This window comes from Otolemur garnettii, unplaced genomic scaffold (genome assembly GCF_000181295.1).
Source record: "Otolemur garnettii isolate 467f Iridium unplaced genomic scaffold, OtoGar3 scaffold00110, whole genome shotgun sequence".
Taxonomy (NCBI): domain Eukaryota; kingdom Metazoa; phylum Chordata; class Mammalia; order Primates; family Galagidae; genus Otolemur; species Otolemur garnettii.
Window position 1 is genome coordinate 4393450 of NW_003852505.1, and position 24920 is coordinate 4418369.

The window sequence follows — 24920 nt, forward strand, 5'->3', positions numbered from 1 at the left end:
CGAGTTATCCAAGAGTTCTCTGAGAGTGAGATCTGTTTTTTCTCTCCATTTCTTTTGAAAAATATGGAACGCTTCACGAATTTGCGTGTCATCCTTGCGCAGGGGCCATGCTAATCTTCTCTGTATCGTTCCAATTTTAGTATATGTGCTGCCGAAGCAAGCACTGAGTGCAGGTATCTTTTTGATAAAATGATTTACTTTGGGTAGATGCCTAATAGTGGTATTGTGGGATTAAATATGATCCCATTTGACTATTTTGCTTTGGTTGCCTGTGCTTTGTGGGTATTACTCAAGAAGTCCTTGCTCAAGCAATGTCCTGAAGCATTTCCCCTATGGTTTTTTGTTGTTTTTATTTTTAGTAGTTTCATAGTTTCAGGTCTCAGATTTAATCCACTTTGAGTTGATTTTTGTATATTGTGAGAGACAAAGGTCTGGTGTCATTCTTCTGCATCTGTATGCTTGGATGATTCCAAATCTTGGCTATTGTGAATATTGCTGCAATAAACATGGAAGTAAATATATTTTTTCAATATACTAAATTTCTCTTCTTTGGATATATATCCAGCAGTAGGATTTCTAAGCAACTGGTAGTTCTATTTTTAGCTTTTTGAGAAACCTCCATACTATTTTCCATAGTGATTGAACTAATTTATGTTCCTACCAATAGTGTATCAAAGTTACCCTTTCTCCACCTCTCCACATCCTAACTAACATTTGTTATTGCCTCCATTTTTTTGATAAAAACCATTTTCAACTAGGGTGAGATATTTCATTGTAGTTTTCATTTGCATATATCTGAATAATTATGTTGAGATTTTTTTCATATACTTATTTGCCATTTGTATATCTTCTTTTGAGAAATGCCTATTAGAATACATTGCACACTTTTAAATCAGATTATTCAGGTTTTTTTCCTATTGAGTTGTTGGAACTCCTTAATATTCTAGTTATTAATCTTTTGTTAGCTAGGTTATATGTAAATACTTTCTCCCATTCTTTGGGTTGTCTTTTCACTTTGTTGATTGTTTCCTTTGCTGTACAGAACCTTTTTAGCTTGATATAATCCCATTTGTCTGATTTTGCTTTGGTTGCCTGTACTTTGGGGATATTAGTCAAGAAGTCCTTGCTCAAACTAATGTCCTGAAGCATTTTCCCTGTTTCCTTTTAGTAGTTTCACCATTTCAGGTCTTAGATTTAAGCCTTTAATCCACTTTTAGTTGATTTTTGTACATGGAGAGATAAAGGTCTAGTTTCATTCTTCTGCATATGTTTTCTCAGTTTTCCTGGCACTATTCATTGAAGAGACCATCCTTTCCTCACTATGTATTCATGGCAGCTTTGTTGAAGATAAGTTCACCATAGATGCATGGATTTATTTTTGGGTTCCGTATTTTGTTTTACTGGTGTATGGGTGTGTTTATGCCAGTAACCATTCTGTTTTTGGTTATTACAGCTCTGTATTATAATTTCATGTCAAGTAATATGATTCTTTCAGCTTTATTCTTTTGGTCAGGATAGCTTTGGTTATTCTTCATATATTGTGGTTTCATATAAGTTTTGGAATTAGTTTTTTTATTTCTCTAAAGAATGTCACTGGTATTTTGACAGGTGATTGCATTAAATCTGCAGCTTACTTTGGGTAATATGGAATTTTTAATAACATTGATTCTTCTTATCCATGAGCATGGAATATCTTCCTATTTTTGTGTGTGTCTCCTTCAATTTCTTTCATCAATGTTTTTATAATTATCATTATAGAGACCTTTCACTTTTTTGGCTAAATTTATTCTTGGGTCTTTTATTTGTAGCTATTACAAATGGATTACTTTCTTGGTTTATTTTTAGATTGTTTGCTGTTGGTATATAGAAATGCTTCTAATTTTTGCATGTTGATTTTGTATCCTGCAACATTACTTAAGTTGCTTGTCAATTCTAGTATATTCTTTGTAGATATTTATTTAAATTTCAAAATATTAAGTGGTTAAATATGTTTTTGTTACAGGGGGTCACTTTTGTAATGCTTGAATCATGGCTCAAGCATGACTGAAGTCATTGATAAAATGACATCTTTTCATTTGGGTAGATATACAGAAGTGGGATTGCTAGATTGAATGGTAGGCCTACATTCATTTCTTTCAGGAATCTCCATACAGTTTTCCATAGAGGTTATACTAAGTTGTAGTTCCAACAATAGTGAACATTCCATTTTTTCTATATCCCCACCAGCATGTATTGTTTTTTAACTTTTTGATAATGGCCATTTGGACAGGGTAAGGTGGTATTTCATTGTGGTTATTTATTTATTTATTTACTTATTTATTTTAGTACAAAATAAGTTTTAATATTCTAAATTGTGATACATGTTTTCAGCAATAGTCTACTTTATTGTTTCCAGTAACATATAGTGATTAAGAAGTAATAGTTCTCAAGCTCTAAGCAGGAAACTGGGCTTTCTACAAAAGTGTAAATGCAGGACAATATAGTGTTCTTTTTTTAGGTATTCAAGTTTTCATTGTGTCTTTCCTTTTATTTCAGAGTTTTAAGGGAGTAAAATTGTTTTTATTACATGGATTGCTTTTGTGATGCTTTTGAGTCACAGTTATAAGGTGCCCATCATGCAAATAGTGTTCATTGTACCCATTAGATAGGTTTACAACCTTCCTATCCTACTCCTTTTTCCCCACTTGATTTCCAATGAGTTTTACATTTCTCTGTGCACATGTTCCAATTTAATGGTGAGTACATGTGGTATTTGGTTTTCCTTTCTTGAGATACTTCACTTAGGATAATGGTCTCTAGTTCCATCCAAATTGTTGCAAAAGGCTTTAATTCATCCTTCCTCATGGCTGAGTAATATTTGATAGTATACATATGCTACATTTAAAAAAATTCATAATATTACTGGGGTATACACATTTTGGTTATATAATGTTCTTTTGTGCATTTTAAGTCGAGGTCATAAGTGTGACATTCACCCAGAATGTGTACATTATACCAGTTAGGTGTGAGTTAACCTAACCTTTACACTCCCTTCCCACCCACTTGGTTCCTGTTGAGTTTTGCTTCCATATATGCACTTAAATGTTGATCAGCTAGTTCCAATTCAGTATTTAGTACATGTGGTGTTTGTTTTATCATTGTGATAATATTTCACTTAGTAGAATGATTTTGATGTGATATTGAATTCATTTTGCTATTTTTTGATGTGGTATTGAATTCATTTTGCTAGTATTTTGTTTGGAAATTTTTGTGAATATATTCATAAAGGATATTTGTGTGTAGCATTCTATTACTTTTATGTCCTTTCCTAACTTTGATATCAAGATGACAGTGGCTTATAGAATGAGTTAAGGAGGATCCCCTCCTTTTTAATGTTATAAAATAATTTCTGTGTGATGGATACCAGTTCTTTATAAATCTATTAGAATTTGGCTGAGAATTCATCTTGTCTAGTGCTGTGCTTTTGTTTTGTTGGTAGGGAGACTTCTTATAACTGCTGTACTATCACTACTGGTTATTTGTCTGTTAAGAATTTCTATTTCTTTATGATTGAGTCTTCAGAGATTGTGTGTTTTCATGAATTTGTCCATTTTCTCTACATTTTATAGGTTCTATACAGAGTGATTTTCATAGTATTCATGGATTGTGTTTTGTGTTTCTGTGGAGTCAGTTGTAATGTGTAGTATCTTCTATTTCATTTCTGGTTGATTATATTCATGCCCTTTCTCTTATATTTCTGGCTAATGTATCAAGGGCTTTATCAATTTCATTTATCTTTTAAAGAACTAACTTTTTGTGTTGTTGATCCTTTACATTGTTTTTTGGTTTCTATTTTGTTAAGTTCTGCTCTAAGTGTTGTTATTTTTTCTTTCTGCAGGCTTTGGGTTTGGTTTGTTCTTCCTTTTCTACTTCCTTGAGATGAGACATTAGGTTTTTTATATTTCTCCATGATGTAGACATTTAAAGCTATAACTTTTCCTTTAGAACTGCTTTTTATAAATTCTATACCTTTTTATAGCTTGTGTCTCCTATATCATGGAATCTTTTAATTTCTGTCTTAATTTCATGTTTGGCCCAAGAATTGCTTAACAGTAGGTTGTTTAATTTCCATGAATTTACATTTATTTGATTGCTTCTTTTAGAATTTATTTCTAGTGTTATTTCTCTGTGGTCTGAGAATATACATTGTATGATTTGGGATTTTTTTTTAATTTATTGAGACATTTTTTGGGGACTAAGATATGATTAATTTGGGGGGGATATCTCACATACTAATAAGAAGATTTATATTTGGTAGTTTAGGGAATAAAATGTTCTCTTAGTGTCTTTTAGATTAATTTGTTCTAGACTTCTGTGTGTTTTATTGATTTTCTTCTCTGTCTAGCTATATGAGTGGGGTATTGATATCCCTGGTAAGTATGATGACACTGTATGTATCATTGCTTTGATCCAGTAGGATTTCTTTTATGAATCTGGGAGCTCTTGTGTTAAGTGCATATATATTTAGAATTGTTGTGTCTTGTTGAATTGCTTTCTTTACCATTATATCATGATGATCTTTGTCTTTATCATTATTGATACAAAATCAATATTATCTGATATGTGAATTGCTACACCTACTCTCTTTTGGTTTCCATTTGTGTAGAATGTTTTATTTCCATCCTTTCACCTTGACTCTGTGTGATTCTTTCTGGATTAGATGTGCTTCTTGGAGAGAGAAGACACTTGGGTTGAGTTTCTTCATCCATTCAGCTGGTCTTTATCTTTTGAGTGGAGCATACAGATGGTCTACCTTCAGTGATAGTAGTAGTATGTGGGATACTGTTCTGTTCATCTTGTTGGGTAGTACATTACTGTTCATTTCCCTTCCTGTACTTTTTTTTATGTAGGGTTGTGAGTTTTTGCTTTCATTGATTTGACACTGGTGGGTTTGTATTGTGCTGATACATATGTAATAAGATTCTGGATATTTCCAGTAGGGCAGATCTAGTCATTGCAGTTTCTTTCAGTAATTGCTTGCCTGAAAAAGTATTTAATTTATGAAACTTATACGAAATACAAGATTCTTGGCTGTCATTTCTTCTGTTAAGTAGACTGAAGATGGGGCGCCAATTTATTCTGACTTTTAAGGTCTTCTTTCACAAGTCTACTACTAGCTTGATGGGTTTTCCACTGTAAGTTAATTGTTGTTTTCATCTTGCTGCTTGTAGAATTTTCTCCTTCTTTATAACTTTGGCCATGTTGATTACTGTGTGTCTTAGAGATGTTCTATTTGCTATGAAGATTTCTGGTGTTTGATGATCATCTTCAATCTGAAGGAGTGAATCTCTGATAATACCAGGGAGATTTACCCTAATAATTCCCCTGAATAGATTTTTTTATGCTGCTTGCTCTTTTTTATTCTTCCTCAGGGAATACTATAATTAATATAGTTCCATATTTGTTTCATATAACTTCATATTTCTTTGAGTGTTTACTCATCTTTATTTACTTTTCTGCATCTTTGAAGGATTGGTTTTGCTCAATCATGCCACATGGCCTCTCAAGAGCCTTGTCTTCAAGATCTGAGATTCTTTCTTAAGCTTGGTTTAGCCTGCTGTTGAAGCTTTCTGTTGTATTTTAAAGTTCTCTAAATGACTCTTTATTTTCTCAAGTTCTATTATGTCCTTTCTTATGTTGTCAATCTCTTTGTGACTTATTTTTTCTTTGATTTCTTAAGATATTCTTGGGTACTTTTTGTTGGTTTTCAACTTTTGCTTCAATTCCATTTATCTTATTTGCCATCTACATTATGAATTCCATTTCTGATATTTCATCACTTTCCTTTGGGGTCCACTACCATAGCTCCATTGTGATCTCTTGAGGTGGGGTATTTAACTGTTTTCTTTTTCCATTTTTCCAGAGTCCTTTTGCTAGTTTCTTCTCATCTGAATCCTCTTAGTTCAGTGCTGATGCAGAGCACTTGTTCTCTTTTGGTAAGAACTCTCTACTACTCAGTGAGAAGAAGATGCAGTCCTTAGATGGCACTTTTGTATCTTGTCTGGATGGTTGAACCAGTGGGGCACATGTTCTTTTTTGTCCTATTCCCCTGTCATTATCATAGACCAGTTGGTGACTGATGATCCTTTTTGTGGTGATGGATTCTTTCTCAGATCATTGTTAGAAGCTCCACTTGGATGCTGGGTGAGACTCTCTCCATGTTAGCTAGCATTGTGTGGGATTACTCTGACTAGAATCTCCTCATGGGGGTGAGAGTAGAACCTGTGTGAAGTTATCTAGTCAGTAGTTATAGATGTATGGGCCATAAATGTTTGGTTGACCCATATTCAGCTATAATGGTGATTCAAGGGGGGCATCTCTGGTGGAGCTTTGGATCTCAGGGAATTTCTACAGGCCCAGCAGTCATGTTGGGACTTGGAGGTAGGGTCTTGAGGTCTAGGCATAGGGCTTGAATCTCTGGGTGGAGTCATGAGCATGCCAAGAGCACTGGAACCACTTCATGTCCCAGCTATTTTTCTAGATCTTCAGGGAGTAGAGCTATAGCCTCAGCAGCAGACACAAGTTCTTAGACTTTAAGCTTTGGGCCTGGGCACAGTGGAAGCCTCAGAGCCAGAGATATCTGGAGGCAGGTAAGGAGCTGTGTAGGTGGGGCCATGGTGTCAGAATAGAGCATGGGAACTGTAGAGGTGGAACCACGTAGGGAAGGAACAGTTTTGGCAGGATGGGGACCTGCTCCAGTGGTTCAGGGATCATGGAGTTGGATCTGCCCAGCTGGGGGGTGGCTCTGGTGGACCTAAATGGACAGGGGTGGCTCTGGTGGTTTAGGAACTATAGAGGCAGAGACATGTGGGGTGAACAGCAGTCATAGGTGGTGGGGCTGTGGGCCAGGACCACCAAGAGGTTGGGGTTCTTCCCCAGTTGGAATCTCATTTCTAGTTTCACTGAGGCATCTGTCACATGGCCTCTTAGGTGGTACCTGAGGTGTTCCCTCTACTCAGATTCTTCTTTGGGGGGGGGAGTACTCGGCTCCCAGTCACAGGGCATGGAACAGAGGAGTGTCTGCTCTGCCTGCTCCCTTCCCAATTTGGTAAGGGTGATGAAAAGACGGCTGTTGCAAGGCTAAGCCTCATGCAGACTTGGCACCCTGTACCTGAGAGCTCAGAATGGCATCAGTTATAGTAACCTGGGAACAGTAGCCACCAAATCCTTCCTGTGCCCACTGTCTGGTGCAGTGTCTCTATACAAATGCTAAGGCACTCTCTGGTGAGTCCAAAAGTCTATAGTAGTTGTGGTGCACCCCTTGGGGCTTGGCCTGAAGTGCCTACAGGGTGAGCATGGAACCCCAGGGCTCTTTTATCCTGCTTTGCCCATGTATAGATGCCTCTTCAAAGTTTCCTTTAATGTTGCTTAATGAATCACTTCATCATTTTCTCCTTCAGTTTGAATATCTTCATCATTTCTACATAGTTGTGCAATGTTCATTCCAAGAAGAGCCGTTTATAGGTAGGCCACCAGTTTTCTATTTATTTATTTATTTTGTGTGTGTGTGAGTGTATGTGTGTGGAGTCTTTAGGTTTCTTTAAGATTTATTTTCTGTAAACAAGGATAATTTGACTTATTTCCAATTCAGGTACTTTTATTTCTTTCTCTTGTGTGATTGATCTAGCTAGAAGTGCTCACTCTGTTGCATAATAGTTGTGAAGGTGGCATCCTTATTTCGTTTCAGATCAAGAGTCAAGCTTTCAGTTTCCCTCCATTCATTATGATATGAGCTGTAGATCTTTCATATATGGCTTTTATTATGTTGAGGTCAGATCCTTCTATACCCAGTTTTTTTAGTGTTTTTATCATGAAGAGATATTGAATTTTATCAAATGCTTTTTCAGCATTGATTGAAATGATCACAGAGATTTTGTTTTTTGTCCTCTTGATATTATGTATCACATTGATTGTGTATGTTGAACCACCTTTACATCCCTGAAATGAATCTCATTCGATCATGATGAATAATCTTCTAAATATGTTGTTGAATTTGCTTGCTAGTTTTCGTTGAAGATTTTTGTAACTGTGTTTGTCAGACATATTGGTCTATAGTTTTCTTTTTTGTTGGTCTTTGGTTTTGGTATCAGAGTGATACAGGCCTCATAGAATGAGTTTGAGAGTATTCCCTCTTTCTTGATGTTTTGGAATAGTGTAAGTAGGATTGGTATGAGATCTTTGAAAACTTGGTAGAATTCAGTCAGCAGTGAAGCATTGGGTTCTGGGCAATGCTTTGGGAGACTTTTTATTACTCCTTTTGTCTCATTATTTATTATTGGTTTATTCAGGTTTTGGCTTTCCTCCTGGTATAATCTTGGTAGGTTGTCTAAGCCTAGAATTTTACTCATTTCTTCTAGGTTTTCCAATTTATTGGCATATAGTTGCTTATAGCAGTATCTAATGAGCCTTCATGTTTCTGTAGTATCAGTTGTAATAGCTGTAATATCTCTGTTTTCATCTGATTTTATTTACTTGGGACTTCTCTCTTTTTTCTTAGTATGACTAAAGGTGTATCAATTTTGTTCATCTGTAAATATCTATTAGCCCTTTTTGGTTTACAGTTCAGATTAAGTCCAATGTTTCTTTCTTTTTTGTCTGGATGATCTAATACTGAAAATTGAGTGTTGAGGTCTGCAGTGATTATTGTATTGGGATCTCTCTCTCTTTAGCTCTTAGAATGTTTTCTTCATATATCTGGGTGCTCCAGTATTGGGTGCATGTATATTTAGAATTGTTATATCATCTTGTATTTACTAATTTTTCATTATATGACATAATGACTTTCTTGTATCTTTTTACAGTTTTTGTCTTAATCTATTTTATGTAATAAAAATATAGTTATTCTTGCTTTGTTTTGGTTTCCATTTGCATGCAGTATATTTTTCCATCCCTTTGTTTTCCATCTATGTGTGTCTTATAAAGTGAATTGTGTTTCTTATAGAAAACATGTAGTTAGCTTTTGTTTTTTAATTAATTCAGCCACAGTGTCTTTTGTCCGTTCATATTAAATGTTACTGATAGAAAAGCTCTTACTACTGCTGTGTTGTTATTGGATCTGTGGCCTGCTCTGCCCTCCCTCACTCCCTCCCCCCTCTTTTCCTCCCTTTCTTCCTCCCTTCCTCCCCTCCCTCTCTATTTCCTTCAGTTTTTCCTTTCCTCCAGTTTTAATTTCTTACTTTTTATTTTTTATGAATTTTTTGTGTTTTTTGATTTGAGGTTACCATGAGGCTTGAAATAAACATTTTATAACTAATTACTTTAAATATATGCCCACTCTACTTACAAACAAATAAGCAAAGAGAAATCTAACAAAGTCTATACTTTAACTCTATCCATTTCCCTGTTTTTAAACTTTGTGTTGTTTTCATCCATACTATTTTTTTTGCAGTTTTTTTTTTTTTTTGGCCAGGGCTGGGTTTCAACCCACCACCTCTGGCATATGGGGCCAGTGCCCTATTCCTTTGAGCCACAAGTGCCACCCCATCCATACTTTTTATAGTATCCACCTCTGAAGGGTCATTTTTGTTAATTTTGGTAGGTTTGTCTTTTAGTTTCCTATTCAAGGTATAACTGGTTTATACATCACATTTATAGCTATAGTGTATTCTGTATTTGTGTACTTAATCCTAAAGGTCTGGGTTTGCTTGGATACATCCTTAAAATGGCTTTCCATATATTCAATGGGATTTGAATGTTTTGATTTTGTCACTGCAGTTATATCAGGACTTGGGGTGCCCCAAGTCCAGTAATACTGTGACTCTTGCTGGTTCTTGGTGGTATTGCCTTGGTGGACTTGGGTAAAAGTTAGAAAATTTCCTAGATTACCAGGCAAAGTCTTTCAGTCTCTCCCTCCACTCTCTGTGCTGGGCTGCTTGAGTTGGGGGTGAAGTGAAGTGCCGTGCCTATTCCCTCATGGCCACTAGGGTCAGGCCACACCTGAAGCTAGCACTATCTTACCCAAAGCCAATGTTAAGTGTTGTCTAGCTACCTTTGATGTTTACTCAAAGAACAAAGACTCTTTGGTCAGCATCATTTCAGGGCAGCATATTTCCTTCTGTCCATGGGTGGGGCCAGAAGTGCTTTTTAGGAACTAAGGCCTGTAGTGAGAGGCTTCAGGAATCTGTTGTTACTTTTCTATTGTGGCTGAGCTGGTACTCAAGTTTCAAAACAAAGTCCTATGAAATAGTCCCTTTCTTTTCTCAATTGGAAGATGTTCAATGAGTTCTACTGCCTGGAATTGGGGGAGGGGTGACACAGGCACTGGCTTAGCTGCCTCCTCTGGTATCTCTGGGGTAGCATGTATGTCACTGTATCATATATACCCCAAGCCCAGTGGCTCTGAGTCAGCATAGCTATAGGAATTGCCCAAGGACTGTAGCTAGTATGGTCCAACTGCCTTATGAATTTAGCCCAGACCACTTTTTATCAGTCCATGATAGAATTAGCTAGAACTCATATTTGAGCCTCTGGGCAGGGTGGTCTATGTTTTCTCCATGTACACTGGCAAAATTCTGCCCTGTGATGTGTTCCCCTAGGTAGACCCTGAATTTCAATGCAAAGTCCCACAATCACTTACTCTATGTCCCCCAGGCACTGTAGATTCTCATTCCACTTAACATGTTGATGCAGTACTGCTGGGTAATGAAGGAAGCATGGTGTAGACAATGCAAAATACTTCTCTGCCCTTTTCAGTGTCTCTTTCCTTTATATAATTTTAAAACCAAGTGGTATGATCACTCATCTAAGTTTTGGTTTTTCTAAAGGTGCTTACTTGTGTAGATAATTATTGAATTTGGTATTCAAACAGAGGGTGACTCATGGGATGTTTCTATTCTGCTGTCTTGATCCACTTCCTCCACAAACCTAGAATTAAGTTTTTGAAGCAATATCATGTGCTCTGAGTGTTTTTTACTGTTAAGAATGATCTAATTCATATGATCAATTTATACATTTTGTGTTTTTGACTAAGATCTTTTTCCAAGAGTACTGCTCTTGGAAGTTAGCTTTACTTGTCTTTCAGTGCTAGGATAGACTTGTCTTAGTTATCTGTACTACATCTGGAGGAAGGTTTGGGGGTCTATATCCGGGACCCGGGCCACATTTGAGTAACAGAGGCAAGAAGGAAAAATCTTTCCGTGGTAGGTTTGTCTGGACTATTCAGTGTAATCTAGCATTTTGTTCCACCTTATCAGTCCATGGGAATCAGTGGTCATCTTAAAGTGTTGAGCTAATGTTATCCTGTCAGAAAAGTTGGATTTAGAAAGGTTAGACAGGACATAAGAATACAGTTTAAAAATCATAACACAAACATAAGAATATAATTTTTATTTTTTAAATTTCAGATTAATATGAGGATACAAATGATTAGGTTACATTGTTTGTATATGTTAGGTAAATTTTGCATTGTAGTTGAGCCGTTCACCCAGGGGATGTGCTGTATACCCTTACATTGTGCCCATTAGGTGAGAACACATCCATTCCCCTCCCTCTTCCTTTCTCCCCTTTCTCTGCTTCCTTCTCCCCTAAATTCAGTTGCATTTTTCCTTTCTGTGGGTGTATGGTTGTTTATTTATTTCATATTGGTATTGCATACATTGGATACTTTGCATTCTTGTGATTCTTTACTGAGGAGAATGTTCTTCAGCTTCATCCAAGTTAATATAAAAGATGCAAAAGCTCCATCTTTTTGATGGCTGAATAGTATTCCATGGTATACATACACCATAGTTTGTTAATCCATTCATAAGATGATGGGGACTTGGGTTGATTCCACATCTTGGCAATTGTGGATTGAGCTTTAATGAATATCCTAGTGCAAATGTCCTTATGAAAATGATTTTATTTCTTCCATGGAAATACCTAGCAATGGGATCGCAGGATCAAATGGCAAGGTTTACTTTTAGCTCTTTGAGGAGTCTTCATATTCCTTTTGTTATTAATTTGCAATCCCACCAACAGTATAAAAATGTTCCCTTCTCTCCATATCCATGCTAGCATCTGCAGCTTTGGGATTTTGTATGTGGGCTGTTCTCACTGGGGTTAGGTGATATAGCTCAGGGTGGTTTTGATTTGAATTTCTCTGATGATTAGAGATGATGAGCATTTTTTCATGTGTTTTCTGGCTATTTGTCTTCCTCTGAGAAGATTCTGTTCATGTCATTCATTTACTTGTAAATAGGATTATTTGCTTTTATGTGGTGATTAATTTGAGTTCTCTGTAGATCCTAATTATCAACTCTTTGTCAGATTTGTAGCATGCAAATCTAATGTAATTTAATTTGTACAATGGTTTTAAAACAAGAGCCCAAGCCTAAGGGAAACAAACTAAAACAAATCAAAAGAACATGGGGGGCGGAAGTGAGTGATAGCTATTATAGCTATTGAGAAGTGTTTTATGACTGGATTAAATTAAAGCAGAGAATGCTAACTTTAAAGAAAGGATTGCCAGTACCATTTAGACAAAACAGTTGTTTTGGGTATATTGTCAAAGTTGGATATTAGGTAGATTTAAAGATTTCTTATGTTAGGTTTTGTATGTTGCCTATAGCAGTTACTGATTGTGAAATTTTTGAGTACAGCAGTATCCTGACAAATGAAGAAAGCACTAATAAGTGTAAGATCTCATTGTGACATGGAGTCTTGTTCCAACGTCTTGGGAAAAGGCATTTACAATGTGGAAAACACGAACCTCTTGTCCTGATTTGTAGTGTGTGTGTCTCTGCTGTGGCATTAGGCAGCCTAGCAAACCTTTAGTGTGGCTCATACGTTAGGCACAAGACTTGCTCCTTAAAATTTATCTAATTTTAGCTTACAAGGTTTTAAAAAGAGTAGTTTCTATTTTAGTAATTTTATGGAAGGAGGTTGGATTGTAGAAAGTCTGAAAAATTTAGGATCTAGTCTTGTCTTATAGGTCGATAACAAGAACTCAAAAACAATGTACAGAATTACAAACTGGTGTACTACATATTGCAGTTTTCTTTTTTTGCAGGGGGACATTACTCTTTTGCTACATTGATTATGTAGAAATACTGAGGCTAGAAATATTGTGTCCAAATAAAATACAGGGACAAATATCTGAAATTAAAACATTTTATTTGGGGAAAAAGGAACACAATTCAGGGCATACCTGCAGACTGGGTTTTCTTTGGTGTATCTGAAGAACAAAGAAAAGGTAAGAGGTTTTATGAATAAATGTTGTGTGTTGCTCTTCATAGTTCATTGGCACTAGTAAGATTTTAGGGAGCTGGCAAATTCTGATTGGTGAGTGATGGACATGAGTAAAACTAGTCTTAGAATTGCAGCAGGTTGTTTCAGTAGCCATTTGATTAAACTTGTTTCGGGTTACATCAGGCAGTTCTAACCAGCCAGGTTGCACAGAATTCCATTTTTTGAGCAATGTTATGCACCCTGCCCTTCAACCTTTTGACTCTTTACTTGGGTATGTCAAGAATGATCCAATTTGGGGCAGTGCCTGTGGCTCAAAGGAGTGAGGCACAGACCCATATATGGGAGGTGGCAGGTTCAAACCTGGCCCCAGGCAAAAACTGCAAAAATAAATTAAAAAAAAGAATTATCCAATTTATATGATCACTTTTCACAGTTTTTTAAGAGTGTGTTAATCTCCACAAATTCTAATTTCTAAGGTTTCTTTGTTATCGATTGCTACTATCATCCTATTGTGGTCAGAAAAGATACTTTGTTGATATCAATATTTTTAAATTTATTCAGACATATGGTCAATCTTGAAGACTCTTTCAAGTATGCTTGAGAAGAATATGTATTTTTACTATTATCAGTTACAATGTTTTATATGTCTATTGGGTATATTTGGTTTGTAGGGTTTTTACATCTTCCCCTTATTGATCTTCTGTTTAAAAGTTCTATACATTATTGAAGATAATGCATTGAAGTCTCCAAGAATTACTGTATAACTACACGTTTCTCTTTTTAATTTTGTCAATAATCACTTCATGTATTTGGGGGATCTTTTAGACATATAAAGCTGGACAGTTAAATTCATGAACTCTTCCTAGAAAAAGTGCTACATACCTCATTGCTGAATATCACTATGGTCACCTTCAAAGTATTCCCCTTGGAAAGTTATGCACCAATGCATATACCTACTGTGCCCTTCAAAACAATTTTGGAACTCTTTTTCTGAAATGGCCATCAAAGCTGTTGTCACATGAGGTCTGACGTGAAGTTTGTGAACTCATTCTAGAAAAAATGCTACACAGACAGCCTATGATGAATCACTTTGAGTATTTTTATTTTTAAAATTTAAAAAAATGGTATATAATTGTGGATATTTATGAGGTATATATGATATTATAATAAGAGCACACAAGGTGTAATGATCAAATCAGGGAATTTAGGATATCTATCATGTCAAACATTCATCATTTGTCTGTGTTAGGATCCTTACAAATATTCTTACAGCTGTTTTGAAAGATACCATAAATTGTCATCTAGTATAGTCACACTACTGTGCCACTGACCACCAGAACTTAATCCTATTCAACTGTGCATTTGCACACATTAATCAACCTCTCTTCATCTCTCCCCTTTTCTAGCCTCTGGTAAGTATCATTCTACTTTATAACTCCATAAAATCAACTTTCATCTTCCACATGTGAGTGAGAACATGTGATTTAATAATTTTTCTTAAACCATACTACAAATCAGTGTGTCTTAAATGGTGAGTGTAACCCATTTATATTTAAAGTGATTATTGATATGGAAAAGTTCATTTCTGTCATTTTCTTGTTTTCTATATTGCTTATATCATTTTTGCTCTTTAATTACTCCAATTCTTCTTTGTGTTTTCTTCCTATTATACCATTTTGATGCCATCTTCATTTCCTTTTTTGTCTTTTTTTATTATTTTAAATTTTATCAATTTTATTATTTTAGTTTATTTTTTGCCTTGGAAATTATAATTAAGTAGGTAGTCAAGCATACAAATCTGAAGAAAGTCAGGGCTAAAGAAATAAATTTGAGAATAATTGGTATATACAGTATGTCTTAAAAGTCAGCTCTAACATCACCATACATAAAGGAAGTTGGGAAATTATAGCTAATTGTACCCTTATTTAAAAAATATTCATTATGCAATTTTACAAAAGGTTAATGAAATATTCTGCACATGTTGGCCACCTTTTTGTAAAATTTTGTGATGAATATTTTGTAAATGAAGGTATATTTAGCTACAATTTCCCATTTTTCTCTATGTATGGTGACTTCAGGTAAAGAAGTTTGGCATGATGAATGAAGAGACCTGACATAGATTATGTGTATAGAGGACTGAGGAGCTCTGATGGAGTCCTGCCAAGCCAACTTCAAGTCAGTATTTATTATCATAAAGCAGGAAAAAGTGGTTAAAAATTACTTAACAATAATTGAAAAATAAATATCTAATGTACTCCATACTAATATGAAATCAATATGTAAGCAATTACATGCTCATAAGAATGATAAAACACTAATATAGTCTAGTTTAAGGGTAGAAGGAAGCAGGAGAGGGGAAGTGGGAGAACATTTGGCAGAAGAAGGGAGGAGGCATCGCATCTAATATGCACATTGTGAGGGTGTATAACATGCCCCTGGGTGAGGGGCTTTTCTACAAATGGAACTTTACCCTGGAAATGAGAACAATGTAACCTAAAAATTATAACCTCATATTAATTTGAAAAAAAATGCTTATCAAAAAATCAGTAAAAGGAGGAACATGAAAAACAGCAGACAATATGTTTCCAACTTATTTTTTGTAAAACCACAGACTGTAAGCAAGTTCTTGCCTCTGATATCAAGTGACCCTTGGAGGCTAGAAAACCTTTACCATAACCCTTTGACCTGGTAGGGTGAGGCATCATGTACTCTCTCTCTCCTGGAGGCCAGCTTTCTGGCTTCCTGCACGTACACATCTTACATGCTGTTCTCATGACTCTTCAAGTCTCTTGAAGACAGAAAACAAGTTTATGGTAAAGGTCAGGGCATGCAGAATACAGGTTTAAATGGAAACATCTTAGGAGGGCAGTCAGGGCACAGTTTCTCAAATATTTAGGACCAACTCTTAGGATATTGTGCGTGGTATTTAGAGCTGTGGGAAGAGATGATGCATTTTTAGAAAGCAATATAACCATATAAGAGCAGAAAATGTAGGCACAACCTTTGAGAACTTTAAAACCCAACACCTCCCTGTTGATGGATAATTTTTATTTACCCTTTAAATCTTGTGAATATTTGACGTAATTGCCACTTGGGTATCTTCATTGGTCCTCATTGCTGAAGACAAAAATGCTTTCCTATTTTAGATGAATATTAGAACAGGATGAATTCTATTTTCCATTTTTAAGGTTCTTTTTCAATATATCCTTTATCTTAAATTCACTATTTACCCATTGATTAAAAATATATATATTTTTTCAATTTACCATTTAATGGTACCATTGAGGAGGTACCATTTACCTCCTTAATTTTCCCCTTGTGTATTATGTCTTTTTAGAAAAAATAACAAGTTCTGTATTTGCATTTGGTAATTCATTAGATGGGGCTAAAGAGGAAAACAATTTGTGCTAATGAAATCAAAGACATAAATTTAACCACATAAATAATACCTGTGAACTCCATGTTTTGTTCTTTGGCCACAGCTTGCACTACTGACTTGACCAAGTTGCTCTCAAAAGCCAATCTTTAATCACAAGAATTGAGAGAGAAAGTGTAGGGATGATTCTCATGGAGAAATAACTCTGAATTCACATTTTGTTTAAGGAAGGCCAGTATTGCAATACCTTTATATCTCAATGATACTACATTACAACCTTTAAAACATAGCTCCCTGTTTGTAGGAGGCAGTGGGTTATGAATAACTATGCCATGCCTACACTAAAAGCTTAAGAACATGTAATAATAGACGTTAATTGAACATAGTTTGCCAGTTGCTTTTTGTCTGATGTCTAATTCCTGTTATTTACTGTATGCAGCCTGTTTCATTCTTGCCTCCCACAACTGCTTGTCACATGAAAAACAGATCTCTCACTGTTAACTCTTGATATCTGAGAATCAGAGCACTGGCAAGTTGATATTCTGAAATCCCCATTTAAAAAAAAGAAAATAGGGAAGGTCAGATGTAGTGATTAACAGTGGAGCAGAAGCATTTCTAAGCATAGTTGCAATATGATTAGAGTAGTATGAATTATATGACTCCTAAAATCTGAATGGGGTCTTTGGAGAAAAACTTCCCTTCACCATGCCTTCTGTCTTTGCCTAACTTATAGAAACTGGAAAACATATTTGCTAAACCCCTGTAAAATTGAGTTCCTAATTACCTCACCACGGCAACACCATCATTACCTAAATATATGTTACATGTAGTCCTCTTGAGAACCCAAGTGTTTGTTAAAGGCTCCCACATCAGGTTTCAGTGGAATTTTAAGAGCCTTCATAGAGAAGACGTTCCCATGCTATTTTCAGGGTTAGGAGGCTCAGGTGTGGCCTGAGATCCCTAGTTTACTAGCGGAAAGAGTGGTGAGTAAGTGATGATACTCCTATCAGCACTTCTTAGCCTGGGTTTCATTGCTGGCCTGTGGGAGTCTCTGAACCTTCACAAACTGTGAATGTAAAATATGGTATGTATGTATATTTTTCTCCAGGGGAGAGGTTTATAGCATTCATCAGGTTTTCAGAAAGCTGCATAACCTCTTTTGTACTTCTTAAAACACTTGCCTTAATTGATCTGTTAGGTAAATCCAGATTTTGCTCTATCTACTCTTTAAATGTCACTAAAATACTGTAAAAATAAACTGGGAATTTAAAAAGAAGAAATATTCTCAACTGGCAATAAAACCCATAACCTTCTTGCTGCTCTATCACAGTGAGAATTGATCACTACAACCCAACTGTTAAGATAACTGCTAGCCCATAAAATCTACCATATTAAATGGCATATAGAGTCCATTGAAAAAGAATGCTGCCCTTAGCTAAATGGTTGCTGGACTCTCACTGCTATTGAGGGACTCCAGAACAAATTACATGGTAGGGATAAAAGAATGAATGTTTCGGTGGTTTACTGCCAAGTACTATGCTACATATTTTTCATAAATTAAACCAAATTTTCATAACAATTTTGTGAGGTAAATATTTATATCCTAAGAGAGCAGCAAGCAGGTTATGGGTTTTAGTGCCAGTTGATATCCTATTGGTATCCTAGTTATTGAAACTCAGAATAGTGAAATGATTTGCTAATAGTCTTTGTCAAGTGTCAGAGCTGAAATTGAATACTCATATTTCTGCTGTTGCCTGGGGTCTTATGGGAGCCTGGTACTGAGTATAGGGAGAGCATCCCAAAGGGATGTTTGAGCCAGATTTTGGTCTTTGTACCTGGAAAATAATTCACTTCCTATACCGTTAATAGCTGAGTAGTCTGTGCCCTGGGTTGACTCAGTTGCTTTAGCAAATGCAAGTACTATTGCTGGGGAGGCCACTGTTCTGTCTCCTTGAACAGCTATAAGTCTTGATTCTGTTTGTTCTCCAAATAATGCTGGCATTAGCTTACATTGAAAGCACCTCCTCAGAATTTTGAAGTGCTGTACAAACACCTAAGAGAGAGCATTATCTAAAGCCATATGAAAGGACTGGAATTTGGTTAAAAAAATTCACAATCATAACACCTTTTACTCCCACAGCAAACAGAACTTTTTCTTTTTCTTTGGGAAGCAAGCAAGGAAACATTCCTTTCCAGAATGATGATGATAATCTTTAAAAGGACAATGCTAGGAGTTCAGGTCTTGATGTTTTCCTCTTTGAATTTAATGCCATTAGTGAGAGGAAACAGGCTTCCTGATGCATACTCTTGAAAGCATTGGAAGGAGAATTTGTGTTCTATTATATGAGTGGATCCATGTGGACTTTACTCACAAGCTAATAAGCATGGTATTTTAAAGTGTGGTCTGTAGCATCCCTGTCAGCCTTAGTGCTTATATACAGAACAGATTCCTAGACTCCGCTTACTCAGAATCTCTTGGATTGGGAGGATGAGGCTCCGTAACATTGCTTTTTTGCTACTTCTTTGGAGATTATGTACATTAAAGTCTGATTATCACTGCAGTGGAAGTACAAGCCCATGATAAACTGAGTTAGAGTAATTTTGCTATAATGGCTTTTTGCTAAACTGAATCCAGTAACTACTTGCATTTAGAGATAAAGCCAAGTTAAATAAAGCTTTTCCATAGTGAATTTTCACATGAAAATAAGTTTAAAATATTGTGAATAGGAGCTTTACTCTCTTCAAAAGCTTGAAGGGCTAGTAGACATATTCTGTAATACTCCAGAGGTCAGAATTAGTATCAGATCTTAAAACAAGAAGGGGCAGACTGATCTGAAGTTAGGTTGGTCTAAATTCAAAACAAGAAGGAGAGACAGGATCTGAAGCTAGGCTGGTCTATCTGGGTTGAGGCAGGCACAGAGGCTAGGAGGAAGTTCATAGTACAAGTTAGGCAGGACAGGTTACTCCCAGATATGAAAACACATAGCATGATGTACGAGCCTGGACCAGTAACTTACTCTGTGTGTTTCTATGTCTGAGATGAGGTGGAGTGGAGCAATTGAAATGGCAAATTCAGGAGTAAACAATACAGTAAAAGACTCTCATATGATCAGGACTAGAATTACCCAATCAGGAAATCAATTACATCACGAAATCTTAAAGATACATATCTAAATATATCATTTTAACAAAATATTCATTTAAAAGTTATACTTTTATTCTCTATCAAATGTTATGCTCATAAATATCCTGATTATTAGTCATATTTCTTGTCTTCTTTCTGAAGGTGTGAATCTTCAGTTGTCCCCAATGTCTTGAACCTCGCAGCTTGCATTACTCATTTGATGATTATAAAAGAGCAATTTTGTTTGCAGTCCAGAGCTAAACTTCTTTGGGGTTTAGAATTAGATGAGAATTCTAGCTAGAGAACGTATTCTACCCTCTGTTTATTGCTTTCTCCCAAGGAGAAAATAATGTGTCCATGGAAAAACGAAATTATAACTTCCTTTGTCGTTTATGGAATACAAAAGGATATATATTTTCCCTAACTTATCTTACTTAACATATACAGATAAGTAAGTAAGCAAGTGAGTAGGCAGGGTTTTCATATTAAGGGAGTTGAAACAGATAACTTACCACATTACTCATTTTCCTTTAATGAAACTGAATGACCTTGGACTACCTGGTTACAAACAGTAGTCATAACTTACTAGCCTCCTCAGTTCTTGGGAAAAGAATATGTGGGTTTCTCATAATATAGAATGTTAACTCATATCAGATGAATTTAACTCCAGAACTCAATATTGAAGACCTAGCATTGGAAAAATTTGAATAACATGAATGTTGAGGGTTGATCATTGGATAAGAATTCAACCTAGGTATTTTAATCTCTTCTAATCATGCCTTTACCTTTCAATTTTTGAGATATTGCATCCTAGATATATTTTTTTAATTTATTGGTTTGAGTTCATTGAGGGTACAAAGAATTAGGTTATACTGTTTGCATTTGTTAGATAAAATACCTCTTATAATTGTGTCCCACCTAGATAAATTTTTGAATAGTATCAGAAAGATACTATGTTTAAGCTTAATTTTAAATATTTATCAAAGCAAGATGGACTCACAGTTTAAAAATTCAACTTGTAATATGATGCACATGTATAAGAACAGCCATCCTCCTACCTGTGCTCACCTGTTTGGATTCATGTTCTTTCTTCTGTTATTCCTATTCCCCCAATGTATGGATAAATAAATGTTTAGTATTTATAATATGGCTATGTAGATATTATGAACTATGTAAGATATATATGATTATATTTTCTTTATTTAAATTGCAGGTTAATGTGAGGGTACAAACAACTAGGTTATAATATTTGTATTTGTTTTTAGTTTTTTTCTTAATTATTTCAGGTTACTTTGAGGGTACAAAAATTAGGTTACGATCTTTGCATTTTTTAAGTAGAGTCCCTCTTGTAATTGTATCCTGCACCCAAAAAGTGTGCCAATATCCTTACGTTGTATCCATTAAGTGGGATCACATCAGTCCCCTCCCTTCCTCCTCTTTCCCCTTTCTCATCCCCCTCCCCCCAACTTGAATTAAATTGAGTTTTTCTCCTATGTAGGCATGTATTACATCATCTCCTGGCTTCATATTAGATTGAATACATTGGATACTTGCTTTCCATTCTTATGATACTTACTAAGAAGAATGTGTTTCAACTTCACTCAGGTTAATACAAAAGATGTAAAGTCTCTGTGTATTTTGTGGCTCTATACTATTCCATGATATACACATACCACAGTTTGTTAATCTATTCCTGGGTTGATGGGCCTTTAGGTTGTTTCCACATCTTGACGATTGTAATTGAGCTGCAATAAACAATCTAGTGCTAATGTCGCTTATGATAAGATGATTTTTTTTCTTCTGGGTAGATGCCTAGTAATGGGATTATAGGATCAAATGGGAGGTCTAATTTGAGATCTTTGAGGATTCTCCATACTTCTTTCCATAGAGACGGCATTAGTTTGCAGTCCCACCAACAGTGTTCTTTCCACATCTGTGCTGACACTACAACTTTGCGACTTTGTGACATGGGCTATTTTCACTGGAGTTAGGTGGTATCTCAGGGTGGTTTTGATTTACATTTGTCTGATTAGGGATGATGAGGACCACTGAAGTCTTCTTCATAAAATCTTTCCCCAGGCTGACATGCTCAAGATTTTCCCCATTTTCTTCTAGGATTTTTATAGTTTCTGCCTTAGATTAATTATTTTATCCATCTTGAGTCAATTTTGTAAGTGGTGAAAGGTGTGGGTCCAATTTCAGGCTTTTACAAGTGGTTATCTTGTTCTCCCAGTGCCATTTATTGAATAGGGATTCTTTTCCCCAGTATATGCTTTTGTTTAATTTATCAAATATCAGATGGCTATAAGAGACTGGTTTCATCTTTTGGTTTTCTATTTTGTTCCATAAGTCTATGTCTCTATTTTTGTGCCAACACCATGCTGTTTTGATTACTGTGGACTTGTAATATAATCTGAGGTCTGATAGAGTGATGCCTCTGGCTTTATTTTTATTAAGAATTACCCTGGTGATATGGGTTTTTTTTCCATATGAAATGAGAAAATATATTTTATGGTTCTTCAAAGTATGATGTTGGTATTTTAATAAGGATTATGTTGAATCTGTAGATTGCATTGGGTAGTATAAACATATTAACAATGTTGATTCTTCCCAGCCAAGAGCATGGCATGTTCTTCCATTTGTTAACATCTTCAGCTATTTTTTTATTAGGGTTTCATAATTCTTTTTCTAGAAATTGTACACCTCTTTTGTTAGGTATATTGTGGTTGAGTCTCTGGGGTTCTCTAAGTATAAGATCATATAATTGGCAAAGAGAGAGAATATGACTTCCTCTGTCCCCATTAGAATGCCCTTGATATTCTTCTTTTGCCTGATTTCATTGGGTAGAACTTCAAGCACCATATTGAATAGTAGAGGTGATAGAGGACATCTTTGGTGGTTCCAGTTTTATGTGGAAGTGTTAAGTTTTACTCCATTTACTGTGACATTAGCTGTGGGTTTGTCATAGATGTCTTCAGTCAGTTTAAGAAATGTGCCACCTATGCCTATATTCTTAACTGTTCTTGTTAGAAAAGTGTGCTGAATTTTATCAAAGGCTTTTTCTGCATCTATTGAGAGGATCATATGGTCTTTGTTTTTGCTTCTATTGATATGGTGAATTATAGTTACAGATTTGCATAAGTTAAACCAGCTTTGCATCCTTGTTATGAAGCCTACTTGATCGTGTTGTATAATTTTATTTAGTGTGTAGCTGTAATCTGTTGGCTAAGGTTGTATTCAGTATTTTTGCATCAATATTCATTAGCCAAATTGCTCTGTAGTTATCCTTTTTAGTTGAGTCCTTTCCTGGTTTTGGTATCAGGGTCTTGTTTGCTTCATAGAATGTGTTGGAGAAGGTTCCTTTCTTCTCAACGTTTTGGAATAGGTTCTACAGTGTAGGGATAAGTTCTTCTTTGTTGGTTTGATAGAATTCTGCTGAGAAACCATTTGGACCAGGCCATTTTTTAATGTTGTTGTTGTTGGATGCTTTTTCATTGTTTCTTCAATCTCAGTGTTTGATATTGGTCTGCTCAAGAGATCAGTTTTATCCTGGTTAAGTCTAAGGAGGTGATGTGATTCCAGATAATCATCCATTTCCTCCACATTGTCAAATTTGTGGGCATAGAGTTTCATGTAGTTATTCATATTGAATCTCTTGTGTCTCTTGTGGTATCTGTTGTTATTTCCCATTTTTTTTGTTTCTGATTGAGGGTATTAGAGATTTTACTTATCTATTTCTAGTTAATCTGGCCAAATATTTATCAATTTTCTTTTCTTTCTTTTTTCTTTTCTTTTCTTTTCTTTTTTTTTTTGAGACAGAGTCTCAGTTGTTACCCTTGGTAGAGTGTTGTGGTATCATAGCTCATAGCAACCTCAAACTCCTGGGCTTAAGCGATGCTCTTACCTCAGCCTCCCAAGTAGCTGAGACTACAGGCAACTGCCACAACATCCAGCTATTTTTGGAGATGAAGTCTCTCCCTGACTCAGGCTGGTCTCAAACCTTTGAGCTCAGGCAATCCACCAGCCTTGGACTCCCAAGTGCTGGGATTACAGGCATGAGCCACTGCACCTGGCCTTCAATTGTGTTTGTCTTTTTGAAGAACCAAATTTTATTTCATTAATTTTTTTGGACAGTTCTTTTGTTTTCAGTTCCTTTTTGTTGATTTGAATTTGGTTATTTGTTTTCTTCTGTTAGGTTTGGAATTGGCTATTTCTTCCTTTTCCATATCCTTAAGATGATTCATTAGGTTGTTGATGTACTCTCTTTTTTTCTTCAGATATAGGCATCTAATGCAATAAATTTCCTTCTTTGTTTTTTTTCTTCAAACTATTTTTTTAATTAAATCATAGCAGTGTACATTAATACTATCATGGGGTACAGCAGTGTACTGTTTCTGTATACAATTTGAAATACTTTCATCCAACTGGTTAACATAGCCTTCATGTCTTTGTCTTAGTTATTGTGTTAAGACATTTATATTCTACATTTAGAGAGATTCACATGTACCTTTATAGGATGAACCATAGGTGTGATCCCACTAATCACCCTCCCTCCACCCACCTCCCCTTCCTCTCCCCTCTCCCCATATTCCTGGTCTAAAATTGGGTTATAGCTTTCCTATGAAAGCTATAAATTAGTTTCATAGTAGGGCTGAGAAAATTGGATATTTTTCTTCCATTCTTGGATACTTTGCTAAGAAGAATATTTTCCAGCTCCATCCATGTAAACACGAAGGAGGTCAAGTCTCCATCTTTCTTAATGGCTGCATATTTTTCCACAGTATACATATACCACAATTTATTGATCCATTCGTGGATCGATGGGCTCTTGGGCTTCTTCCATGACCTAGCAATTATGAATTGGGCTGCAATGAACATTCTGATACAAATACCTTTATTATAGTGTGATTTTTGGTCTTCTGGATATATATGTAATAGAGGAATTATAGGATCAAATGGCAGGTCTATTTTTAGTTCTCTTAAGTGTTCTCCACATGTCTTTCCAAAAGGAATGTATTAGTTTGCAATACCACCATCAGTGTAGATGTGTTCCCTTTTCTCCACAACCACACCAGCATCTGTGATTTTGTGATTTTGTGATATGGGCTAATCTTACTGGTGTTAGATGATATCTCAAAGTAGTTTTGATATGTATTTCTCTGATGATTAAGGATGATGAGTATTTTTTCATGTGTCTGTAGGCTGTGTGCTTGT

The 24920-nt window shown here is 35.6% G+C and overlaps 1 non-coding gene and 1 pseudogene across 1 annotated transcript; both read right to left on the reverse strand.

The window, feature by feature from the left end:
- LOC100963862 overlaps positions 1–24920 on the reverse strand; it is a 74125-nt pseudogene that overhangs the window by 44536 nt on the left and 4669 nt on the right.
- Positions 58–164, reverse strand: LOC111727529. Its single transcript, XR_002775063.1, has one exon. It is a non-coding gene; the product is annotated as a U6 spliceosomal RNA (small nuclear RNA).